Source organism: Mastigoproctus giganteus, chromosome 12 (assembly GCF_048544385.1).
Source record: "Mastigoproctus giganteus isolate SK-2022 chromosome 12, ASM4854438v1, whole genome shotgun sequence".
In the NCBI taxonomy this organism is placed as follows: domain Eukaryota; kingdom Metazoa; phylum Arthropoda; class Arachnida; order Uropygi; family Thelyphonidae; genus Mastigoproctus; species Mastigoproctus giganteus.
This window is the reverse complement of record NC_143586.1, coordinates 25,957,895-25,971,331: the sequence shown is the minus strand read 5'-3', so window position 1 is coordinate 25,971,331 and position 13,437 is coordinate 25,957,895. Positions and strand designations below refer to the sequence as shown.

The 13,437-nt window shown below is 38.7% G+C and overlaps 1 protein-coding gene across 1 annotated transcript in view; it reads right to left on the bottom strand.

The window, feature by feature from the left end:
- LOC150076805 (phospholipid-transporting ATPase ABCA3-like) overlaps positions 1 to 13,437 on the bottom strand; it is a 432,361-nt gene that overhangs the window by 74,566 nt on the left and 344,358 nt on the right. The window lies entirely within an intron of this gene.

The window sequence follows — 13,437 nt, the reverse complement described above, 5'->3', positions numbered from 1 at the left end:
ATTGTGTGTGAAAAAGAGATCAAGTATGTTGGCTGTATAGTTAGGATTGTCTGGTATTCTGGTAGGTAAATGAACGATCTGTGCAAGGTCATTTGTAATTGCAAAAGCCTCAACATCTTGACCAGCTGGGTCTGTGTAACTAGAGAACGGAAGCCAGCTGGAGTTGTGAACATTAAAATCACCAAGGAAAATTACCTCACTGTTAGGAAATTTGTACTGGAAAAAGTCAAGTTGCAAAGAGAGGAAGTCAAAGAGCTCCAAGTGATTAGTGGAGTTGGGAGAACGGAAGAGATAACAGATGAATTTGACAGAATGAAGTAGACAGATTTTATGCCAGAGAAGATCGAAAAGAGGAGATTCCAAATTACCAAGTCTCTGACAGGGAATATCGGAATGGACATATGCACAAGTACCACCTTTGAGATGAAAGGAATCATACAGTGAATAATTTGGGCAACTGAGATGGGCAGTGGTTGAGTCAACCGATAACTGAGATAAAAGTACACGGGGATATGGACATCATTGAGATTAGAACTGAGACCATGTATTTTGTCAAATGGACTAGGAAGTGTTTGCGAAGTTTAGATCTTTTCGCTGTTGTTGTTGATATTTGGTTTTTAGGAGCATTAGCAACTAAGGCCATATTGCTCCGGGGATTTGTGGTGGTCATTCCCCTTACCTTTCCGCATCCTCTGTATTTGGTGGTCAGGAGCTCAAACTCTGGTCTAATCAAGAAGCTGCTCTGCTGCTCTTACCCACCTGTCTACGAAAGCGCCCAGATCTTTTCGCAGATAAGCTAACTCTATTAGTTTGACATTTTATGGTGTATTTAATAGTAAGAAAAGTGGGAGGAGGGACATGCTGTATGAATTAATGAAATTTTGGATATGACATACACATGGTAAGAATATACCCAGATCCTTGACAAAATGTGCTGGAGGGAGTGCGCCCCCCCCACTATTTGGCAGAGTAGAGGCAGCAATATTATACAGTAGCTTATCCAGACGCCTCCTAGAGAGTTACCATAGGTTCGGTCCAGTGTACTAAGTAGAGGCCGGCCTGCAAGCACGGTTTTAGAGCTGCACCCTTGGAATGTAGGGAAGTTTGGATCTCACCATGATGTCCATCATAACCTCAAAAGACTTCGGTCATAGTGCCTGGTGGAAGAGATGAGAAAGGGTTGACCGGAACTTAGCTCTGGAGACTACACATGGGTTCCAGCACTTCAAGCCTCCAATAATCAAAGTGGAGGTGTTGCACCGGTTGATGAGAGTCATCTACCACCTTATGCTGTTAGTTAAGAAATGCATAAAATGTAAGGAAATACATCCAGTTGACATGGGTGGACAGTGCATTGTTGAGCCAGTTTGGTGTGACATAAGCATTGGGAAAGCAAAAATAAGGGTTGGAGTTTATTATAGACCTAATCACTCTGATGAGTATAATGTACAATTATACAGAGAATTAGAGTGGGCCAGTAAGTCAGATTGTTTTCTACATCAGCATGTTCGGGAGGCAACTAGAGGGAGTAATACTTTTGATTTGATTATCAGTAGTGATTCTTCATGCATTAAGAATCTGCAGGTAAATGAACCACTAGGTGGCAGTGATCACAGTGTGCTGAAGTGGGATTTACTCAAAGCGGTAACTGCCATTAGGGGTAAAGGGAAGGGTTATTGCTTTCGTAAAGGCGACTACAATGGACTGAGACAGTATTTAAATTTTATACAGTGGGACCAACTGATGATGTTACCAACAGCAAATTCAAAATGGGAAGCATTCAAAGAACTTATCTTGGAAGCTACTAGGCTTTACATACCAACTAAGAAATATTGTTCAAGGTTTAGGCCTAAGTGGATGTCAGATGAAATAATGAGACATATGGCAGAGAAGAAAAATGCATGGGATACATACAAATTAACACGTGACACAGAAGCCTACGATAGATACAAGTTGATCTGTAACCAAGTTACAAAGGAGGTTAGGCAGGCGAAGGCAGATTACGAGAAATCTTTGGCAAAGGATGCAAAGAAAAAGCAGCAAAGAGTTCTTTACCTATATAAACTCTAGAAGGAAGGGGATGAGTCAGATTGTCCACTTGATATCAATGGGTCAACTGTTGATGATCCTGCTCAGGTAGCTAACAAACTGAATGAATATATTGCATCGACATTCACACATGAGGACTTATTCAGTGAGGGGAATGCCAGAGGTGTATTCAACTCTGGCAGTAAGTTGGAGAATCTTGTAATAACTGAGAGTAAAGTGGAGGAGAAACTGTTGAAGATAAATACAAGAAAGGCACCTGAGGTAGATGGGATCTATCCAGTTATATTAAAGGAAGCAGCAAAGGAAGTAAGCAAACCCTTAGCCATAATTATGAGAGCTTCCTTGGACTCAGGGGAAGAACCCATGGACTGGAGATGTGCAAATGTAACCCTAATTCACAAAGGAGGATCAAAGGGCGACACAAATAATTATAGACCTGTTAGTTTAACTTCTGTTCCTGGAAAATTAATGGAGGCACTGGTTAAAGAAGCACTGCAGGATCATCTAGACAAGACTTCAGTCATAGTTCAGACACAGCATGGTTTTGTTAAGGGGAAGTCTTGCCTGACCAATTTGATTGGATACTATGATGCAGTCACAAAAGAACTGGATGCAGGGAATAACTTTGATATTATATACTTGGATCTTAGAAAGGCTTTTGATAGTGTTGCACATGGAAGACTGCTGCACAAATTGGAGCAGTGTGGCATTGGAGGCAAATTGCTGCTGTGGATAAAGGGGTGGTTGAGAGGGAGAAGACAGAGAGTGGTAATGAATGGAAACTGCTCATCGTGGACTAATGTTATTAGTGGAGTCCCTCAGGGTTCAGTATTGGGTTCATTATTGTTTTCTGTATTTATAAATGATATTGATGATGGCATATCAAGCTTAATGTCCAAGTTTGCCGACGATACGAAGGTTGGCAGGGTTGTCAAGGACACTACTGACACTATGCTACTGCAACAGGATCTGGAAAGGCTGAGCAGATGGGCTGAGAGGTGGCAAATGAAGTTTAACATTGACAAATGTAAAGTACTACATATGGGAAACAGCAACCCCAGAGCAACGTATCAACTCTGTGGTACTAGACTGACAGTGGTACAGAATGAAAGGGACCTGGGGGTAGTTGGGCAGGCAGATATGAAGTTTTCTGAGCAGTGCAGACGGGCTGCAAGAGTAGCTCATGGTGTATTGTCGATGATATATAGGAATTTTTCTAGCAGGGATAAGGAGGTGATTATTCCCTTGTATAAGGTAATGGTCAGACCACACCTAGAGTACTGTACACAGGTCTGGAGGCCTCATTTCAAGAAGGATGTAGAGATGCTGGAACGAGTACAGAGAAGGGCAACAAGATTAGTGAATGGAACAAAGGGGTGCTCTTACGAAGAAAGGCTTAAGTTTTGAAAATTACAGTGTCTGGAGACTAGGCACCGGCGAGGTGATCTGATAGAGGTGTATAAAGCCTTGAATGGTTTGAGCATGTTCAATGCTGATGGGATTCTTCCTCTTGCTCAGAATAATCACCTGAGAGGGCATAAATTCAAATTGAGGAAAGACAGATGTAGGATAGATGTGAGGAAATTTGCCTTTAGCCAGCGGATGGTTGGTTGGTGGAATAAACTTCCATCCCATGTCGTGGAAGTTGATAGCCTAAATAAGTTTAAGGCTCAGCTGACATCAAATGCCTCTACTAATGCTAATGTCTTGTAATGGGGGATTTTAACTTTCCAGATATTGACTAGAACTTGTGGATTGGTCACTCGCATGCTAGCAAGACTTTTGTGGATTTATTGGATGACTGTTTTCTACAGCAGCATGTTAGAGAGGCAAAAAGAGAGAGTAACACTCTTGACATGATTATCAGCAGTGATTATTCATGCATTAAGAATATATAGATAAAGGAACCACTACGTGGCAGTGATCACAATGTACTGATGTTGGATTTACTTAAAGATATAACTACAATCAGGGGTAAAGGGAAGAGTTTTTGTTTTTGTAAAGGCGACTACAGTGGTCTCAGAGATTTTTTAGGTTCTATACAGTGGGACAAACTGATGATGTTACGAACAGCAAATTCTAAGTGGGAAGCATTCAAGGAAGCTACTACTCTTTTTGTTCCAACTAATAAATACTGCTCAAGGTTTAGGCCCAAATGGATGTCAGACAAACTAATGAGACTCATGGCAAATGATAGAAGAAAAATGCATGGAATGCACATAAATTGTCAGGCGATACAGAAGCCTGTGGTAGATACAAGCTAGTATGTAATCAAGTCACAAAAGGGATAGGTAAGTGAAGGTAGTTTATGAAAACTCTTTGGCAAAGGATGCAAAAAAAAACAACAAAGACTTCTTTCTTATATAAACTCTAAAAGGAAGGGGATGAATCTCATTGGTCCACTTGATATCAATGGTTTTACTGTACATGATCATTCTCAGATAGTTGCTGAACTAAATCAGTATTTTGCATCTACGTTCACACATGAGGAATTATTCAAGGAGGAGGGGGCCAGATGTTTATCAAAGTCTAACAGGGAGCTAAATGATTTTGTAATAACTGAAAGCAAAAGTGGAAGAGAACTTGTTGAAGTTAAACATAAGAAAAGCATCTGGGGAAAATGGGATCTATCCAATTATATTAAAGGTGGTGGCAAAGGAAGTAAGCAAACCTTTAGCCATAATTAGGAGAGCATCTTTTGACTCGAGGGAAGTACCCACAGACTGGAAATGTCAAATGTATCTCCAATTCACAAAGGGGGGGGGGATCAAAGGGTAACACAAGTAATTACAGACCTGTTAGCTTTACTTCTGTTCCAGGAAAAATAATGGAGCCACTGGTTAAAGAAGCATTGCAGGATCATCTAGGCAAGACAGCAGTAATGATTCAGACACAGCATAGGTTTGTCAAGGGGAAGTCCAGTCTGACCAATCTGATTGGATACTATGATGTGGTCACAAAGGAACTGGATGCAAAAAATAATTTTGATATCATATATTTGAATTTCAGGAAAGCTTATGATACTGTTGTACATGGAAGACTACTGTACAAATTGGAGCAGCATGGCATTTAGGGCAAGTTGCTACAATGGATAAAAGGATGGTTGAGTGGGAGAAGACAGAGAGTGTAATCAATGGGTACTGCTCTATGTGGACTAATGTTATTAGTGGTGTCCTTCAGGATACAGTGTTGGGCCCATCGTTGTTTTGTATATTTATCAATGATATTGATGAAGGTATATCAAGCTTAATGTCAAACTTTGCAAAAATATACAAAGGTTGACAGGGATTGTTAATAACAGCAATGATGGTATGCTGATGCAACAGGATCTGGAAAAGTTGGGTAGGTGGGCTGAGAGGTGGCAACTAAAGTTTAACATTGACAAATGCTAAGTACTGCATATAGTTAGCAGTAACTCCAGAGAAATGAACCAACCATGTGGTGTTACACTAGGGGTAGTGGAGAATGAAAGAGACCTGGGGAATTGTGCAGTCAGATAAGAAGTTTTCTGAGCAGTGCAGATAGGTCGCCAGAGTAGATCATGGAGTTTTGTCAATGATATTCAGGAATTTTCTGAGCAGGGATAAGGAGGTGATTATCCTCTTACATAAAGCAATGGTTGGGCCACAACTTGAGTACTGCGTACAAGTCTGGAAGCCTCATTTTAGGAAGGACGTAGAGTTGCTAGAATGAGCACAGAGAAGGGCAACAAGACTGGTGAAAAGAATAAAGGGGCTGCTCTTATGAAGAAAGGTTGAAGTTCTACAAATTGCAGCTTCTGGAGTCCTGGCAACTGCAAGGCAATCTGATTGAGGTGTATAAGGCCTTGAATGGATTGAGCAGGCTCAATGCTGATGGGATTCTTCCTCTTGCTCAGATTACAAAACTGTAGGGGCATATATTCAAATTGAGGAAAGACAGTTGTAAAATAGATGTGCAGAAGTTTGCTTTTAGCCAGCAGATAGTTGAATGCTGGAACAAACTTCCATCTGTTGTTGTGGAAGTTGATGGCTTAAATAAATTCAAGGCAGAACTAGATAAACATTTGGAATGAATGGATCAGTGAAATGGAAGGGGCTTTTTTTTTTTTTTTGGCTGATGCTGTATAAGCTTGCTTTCTTGCATCATGTGCTTCTACTAATGGTAATGCTAACATCATGAACGAATAAATAATGTGTCTCCTATTCACTAAGAGGAATCAAAAGGTGATGTGAGGAATTACAGACCTGTAAGCTTGACTTCTGTACCCGAGAAAATAATGGAGTCAGTGATTAAAGAAGTACTGCAGGATCATCTTAACAGGAATGGAATTATATGGAAATCATCAAGAATAGGTTTGTCAAGGAGGTGAATGCTGTTGGATTAGCTATTGCAACAGGATCTGATGCAATAGATACACTAACAAAGGAACTGGATGCAAATAATAATTTTGGCATCATATTTTTAGATTTTAATAAAGCTTTTAACACTGTTTCACACATAAAACTGCTGTACAAATTGGAGGGGTGTAGCAATAGGAGCAAGTTACTAATAAGGATAAAGGAATGGTTGAGGGGGGACAGAAGACAGAGGGTGGTTATAAGGGGGCACTACTCTTCTGAGACTAATGTTCTAATGTTAATAGTGGAGTCTCTCAGAGCTGAGTGTTGGGCCCATTACTGTTTACATTATTTATTAACAACACTGATGGAGGCCTATAAAGCTTATTATCAGATGATACAAAGATTGGCAGGATGGTTAATGATAGGACTCAAGGCATAATACTACTGTAGCAAAACAGACAAATTAGACAGATGTGCTGAAAAGTAGCAATTGAGGTTTAGGAAATATTAGTAAATGCAAGGTAATACATTAAACCCCGGGGGCTCACATCTGGTGAGTATGGGCTTGGCAACCCCAGGGTCCTGAGCTGAATATCATCATTCTTCTCTTTCTTGGTGATGCCTTTCTACTTCTCTCTCTCTCTCTCACACACACACACATGCGCGCGCGTGGGGGGGGGTAACTCGGGATTTTTTTTTTTTTTTTTTTTGGCTGGTGCAGCATAAGCCTCAGGCTTCCTTGTACCATATGGCTAATAATAATAATAAAAATAATAATAATAATAATATGGGCAGCAGTAATCCCAGAATAACATAAGAATTAGATGGTACCATGCTCAAGGTGGTGGAGAACAAAAGAGACTTGGGGTACATTCCAACATGAAGTTGGAATCATTAGCACTAGCATCATAAGCAGTGCAGAGCTCCTTACTCTTTACAGTACAGTGGATCCCTGCTTTACAATATTAATCCATTCCAGAGACACCATTGTATCGTGAAAATATCGTAATATGAACCCAATAACAAACAGATTTTTGGTAATTCATTCCAAGACCTCGGAATTTGAAATTTTCGCTGTGTAACTATGATATTTATGTTCTTGTTTATACTCTGGGACAACCATCGGGTCAGTAGAGTTTATAATAAATCGTCAATACAACGTTAATCATATTTATCAGTCATGGGCTTTAACTCCAGTCCCCTCAAAGAGGACATGCCACAGCACTCTCACTCCTGACCACTCAGGAATATCAGGCCTATATCTCTTTAAGAGGTCATTTTTATAAGGGAAATTGTACATATTGATTAAAAAAATTATTAAAACTAATATACTGATTAAAGCACAACACAAAAAATCATTTCAACTAAAGGGTACAAACACAGCCAACACATTTACAAAAGCTGCTATTGGCTGAGAGGAGGAACCATGTGGCCCGGTCGGAGACAATCGTAAGCCCATTGTAAAGTGAAATAAGTAAGCACCAGTAACATGATCACTGGTTAAGTAGAATCAGCCACTTTATAGAATAAAATTTCAAAAAAAAAAAAAAACAATTCAAATCATTAAAATGCACTACACTTTCATCATTATCATGTTCAGTTATAAGAATCAATTTTGAATGCCTTTGTGATATTTTTCTAAAGCACATTTCTGGAGATCACTACCATAAAACAATAAAAACAATTTTGCAGTTTCTGGTTTATTAGGCTTTTCTGTTAGTGCAATCTATTATAAACGGGTAGTAAACTCAATCTTATTGCATTTGCAATAATACCGAAAACTGGAATTCTGTGGATTTGTATGTTATTATGGTGAAATATGTTTTTCCTTCCATGAAATCTTTCAATCATATAAAAAACATAAATAAACTTTCAGAATCTTGTCTTCGTTCCTATTTTTTAACTTCATAAACTTGGTTATTCTGTATCTCACTTGCACATATCGTGTTAGTTGCAATTTGTGCAAGCCATGTTCTTTGTTATTGATTGCTTATCTTTTTTACTTTTTTAAAATTTACAACAAAAAAAAAGTCAGTGAACATAAATATCAATTAGTTAGTAGGTACACATTACAGAATTAATTAAGCTATGTAAGTAAGAGTAAATTTATTTTTGTTTTGCTAACCTGTGAAAATATTCTTCAGATTTCACATATCATTTAATTTTGTCAATTGGTAAGATAATAAAAGTTTTCAAAATTTAAGAGCAATGAAGCCCAATTCTTCCTACTTTAAGTGATCTTGTTTGAAATAGATTATCATACCTATCTAAAATATTTTAATACAGTTTTTAACATAGTTTGACAATTGTCTTCTGTTTCTGGTCTATGATTGCTGATGGGTTTAGTTTGAGGTAGATTGATGTGCATCGTCTATGCTTTGCTCTTCCTTGGTAGCAGTAAGTAGACTATGGGAATTGAAGACAAGAGATTAGTTTTATAAAAACCACATAATTTAACAATCCTTTAATAAGGATATTTTCACGTTTTAAACTTAGAATTTTTTATATTATATTAACCAGATCAGTTTGATGTGAGTGTCGGGTGAAGATTTCCTACTATAAAGGTATGATAATGTATCTTATATTTAAACAAGGTAATAAAAGTCTAAATTTGTGCTTAAAATATATCTTTACTTTTATAGCCTGTGAATAATATTCCTCCTATTTTTGCTTATTAGAATTGCCATTTAATAGAATTAAAATTCAATTCGCAAACAAGATCACAATGACTGGCACTTACTACATATCATAAAGTGAACGGTTTTTTATTATGGCAAGTCCATTGTAAAGTGATTTGATCGTACAGTGAACCAATCATAAAGCGGAGGTCCTATTTATTAACAACACTGACGAAGGCACATGAAACTTATTATCAGATGATACAAAGGTTGGTAGGATGGTTATTAACTTTAACAGCTTGCTATAACAGCTCATGGGTTCTGTTAATGATATAAGGAACTTTGCCAGTACAAACAAGGAGCTGCTTATCCCACTGTAAAAACAATGGTTATACTTCATTTTGATTACTACATACAGGTCTGAAGCCACATTTTAAAAAAGATCTGGATCTCTTAGAATGGGTGCAGACAAAAGCAACCATATTGCCAAGAATACAAAGGGGTATACTTACCACAAAAGACTTCACTTTTGAAAATTGCACTAGTTAAAGTAGGCACTTGTGAGGAGAACTGACTGAAGTGTTTAAGGATTTAAATGGATTAAGTAAACTTGATGGTATTCTTATCTTTCTAAGATTGCACACATACAATTAAAAATAACTAAATGCAACAAGGCATAATATGCTAATAACAGTAAGAATTTAATATCTATATAATATCGGTGTAGATACACCATAGATAACTCTTAAGAAACTACGATGGTAGTGTGGGAGGTATCTTTTGCTCTGTATCTCATGCTCTTCCTTCACAACGAGTTCCCGTTGGTTATTGCACTATCTTGAATAATTAATGCTTCACTAATAGAGAAGACTATTGTTACTTATTCTCAGTGAGTACCACCACCCCGGCACCGTTTCAAAGGTATTGGCCTAGTGGGTGGGTACCCTGGTATTGCAGACATGACAATCCAGTTGTGAAGATAATCACACAATATGAGATAAACCAAAAGGTTTTAGCATTAGAATTAGTAGAGGCATATGATGCAAGAAAGCAAGCTTATGCAGCATCAGCTAAAAAAAAAAAAAAAAAAAAAAAAAAAACTTCCACTTCATCCCTCCGTTCGTTCACAATACCTGTCCAGCTGAGCCTTAAATTTATTTAGGCTATCAACTTCCACAATAAGTGATGGAAGTCTCTTCCACCAAATAACTAATCGCTGGCTAAAGGCAAATTTCCGCACATCTATCCTACATCTGTCGTTCCTCAATATGAATTTATGCCCACTCAGGTGTGATTATTCTGAGCAAGAGGCAGAATCCCATCAACATTGAGCATGCTCAAACCATTTAAGGCTTTATACACCTCTATCAGATCACCTCGCCGGTGCCTAGTCTCCAGACACTGTAATCTGCAAAACTTAAGCCTTTGTTCATAAGAGCAACCCTTTGTTCCATTCACTAATTTGTTGCCCTTCACTGTACTCGTTCCAACAACTCTACATCCTTCTTAAAACGAGGCCCCCAGACCTGTATACAGTACTCAAGTTGTGGCCTGACCATTGCTTTATACAAGGGGATAATCACCTCCTTATCCTTCCTACAAAAATTCCTGTATATCATAGACAAGACACCATGAGCTACTCTTGCAGACCATCTGCACTGCTCAAAAACTTCATATCTGCCTGCACAATCACCTCCAGGTCCTTTTCACTCTCTACCACTATCAGTGTAGTACCACAGAGTTGATACGTTACTCTGGGGTTACTGCTTCCCATATGTAGTACTTTACATTTGTCAATGTTAAACTTCATTTGCCACATCTCAGCCCATCTGCTCAACTTTTCTAGATCCTGTTGCAGCAGCATATTGTCATTAGTATCATTAACAACCCTGCCAACTTTCATCTGCAAACTTGGACATTAAGCCTGAATAAATGATATTGATGAATACCATCATCAATATCATTTATAAACAGAGAAAACAACACCGAACCCTGGGGGTCTCCGCTAATAACATTAGTCCACGAAGAGCAGTGTCCATTGATTACCACTCTCTGGCTTCTCCCCCTCAACCCCCCCTTTATCCATAGCAGCAATTTGCCTCCAATGCCACACTGCTCCAATTTGTGCAGCAGTCTTCCATGTGCAACAGTATCAAAAGCCTTTCTAAGATCCAAGTATATAATATCAAAGTTATTTCCTCCTCCAGTTCTTTTGTGACTGCATCATAGTATCCAATCAAATTGGTCAGGCAAGATTTCCCCTTAATAAAACCATGCTGTGTCCGAGTTATAACTGAAGCCTTGTCTAGATGATCCTGCAGTGCTTTTTTAACCAGTGCCTCCATTAATTTTCCTGGAACAGAAGTTAAACTAACAGGTCTATAATTATTTGTGTCGCCCTTTGATCCTCCTTTGTGAATTGGAGTTACATTTGCACATCTCCAGTCCATGGGTACTTCCCTGGAGTCCAAGGAAGCTCTCATGATTATGGCTAAGGGTTTGCTTACTTTCTTTGCTGCCTCCTTTAATATAACTGGATAGATCCCATCCACCCCAGGTGCCTTTCTTGTATTTATCTTCAACAATTTCTCCTCCACTTTACTCTCAGTTATTACAAGATTCTCTAGCTTACTGCCAGAGTTAAATACACCTCTGGCATTCCCCTTGCCGAATAACTCCTCATGTGTGAATGTCGATGCAAAATATTCATTTAGTTTGTTAGCTACCTGAGCAGGATCATCAACAGCTGACCCATCGATATCAAGTGGACCAATCTGATTCATCCCCTTCCTTCTAGAGTTCACATAGGTAAAGAACTCTTCGCTGCTTTTTCTTTGCATCCTTTGCCAAAGATTTCTCGTAATCTGCCTTCGCCTGCCTAACCTCCTTTGTAACTTGGTTACAGATCAACTTATATCTATCATAGGCTTCTGTGTCATGTGTTAATTTATATGTATCCCATGCATTTTTCTTCTCTGCCATATGTCTCATTAGTTCATCTGATATCCATTTAGGCCTAAACCTTGAACAATATTTCTTAGTTGGTACGTAAAGCCTAGTAGCTTCCAAGATAAGTTCTTTGAATTCTTCCCATTTTGAATTTGCTGTTGGTAACATCATCAGTTCGTCCCACTGTATAGAATTTAAATACTGTCTCAGTACATCATAGTCACCTTTATGAAAGCAATAAATAACCCTTTCCTTTACCCCTGATGGTAGTTACCTCTTTGAGTAAATCCCACTTCAGCACACTGTGATCACTGCCACCTAGTGGTTCATTTACCTACAGATTCTTAATGCATGAAGAATCACTATTGATAATCAAATCAAGAGTATTACTCCCTCTAGTTACCCTCGAACATGCTGATGTAGAAAACAATCATCCAATAAATCCACAAAAGCCTTACTAGTGTGTGAGTGACCAACCCACAAATTCCAGTGAAAATCTGAGAAATTAAAATCCCACATTATAAGATTCTCTGATTTACTGGCCCACTCTATTTCCCTGTACAGTTTCTTATTATACTCATCAGAGTCATTAGGCCTATAGCACACTCCTACTCTCAATTTTGATCTCCCAATGCTTATGTCACACCAAACTGACTCGACACTGCACTGTCCGGCGATGTCGACTGGCTTCACTTCCTTGGATTTTATGTGTTTCTTAACTAATAGCATAATCCCTCCTCCCTTCCTATCCTGTCTATCCTTTCTGTAGATGTTGTACTCTCCAAATTCAGTTCTGCATTCCTTATATCTGTGTGACATCATTTCTCTGATATTCCAACAATATCCGCCTTTGATGCTTTGAGCAATACCTCAAATTCATCAAATTTATTTACCAAACTCCTAGCATTGGTGTACACACAAGTATACATGCACCTGTTCTTTTTCTTAGCTACCCTAACACAACCCATGTGCTTACTTGTACCGCATTGACTCCCAGCAGTCTCTGAAATATCCTGCATCCTGTTTTCCAGGCTTCTGCTCATTCCAATAGAAGCAGTGCAAGAATCACTTTCACCTCTGCCAGTGGCTACTGTTAATCTATTAGTCCTTGTATCCCCCCAAGCTAGCAGTTTTCCGACCAACCTGACACTGTCTTGATAGCATCAGCAAATATTCTTGCACCCTTTCTATTTAAGTGTATCCCATCCCTGTAGAAGCAGTCCCTTCTGTTAACAAGTACAGACCAGGCTGAAAAAAAATTCTACCCCTTGAGCCTTGCAATCTTTTCTAGGCCGAATTGATCGACAAGGCTCTCATCATATACTCCCTCCTATCATGTCTGGGCAGAATTGCAGACATTTTCAAATTCGTATTTGCCCATTTTTTATGCCCATCCATGATGATAGACCAATAGCTTTTAAATGGTGCCATCTCGGTAGTGGTACTCACCGAGAATAAGTAACAATAATCTTGACTATTAGTGAAGCATTGCTAATTTT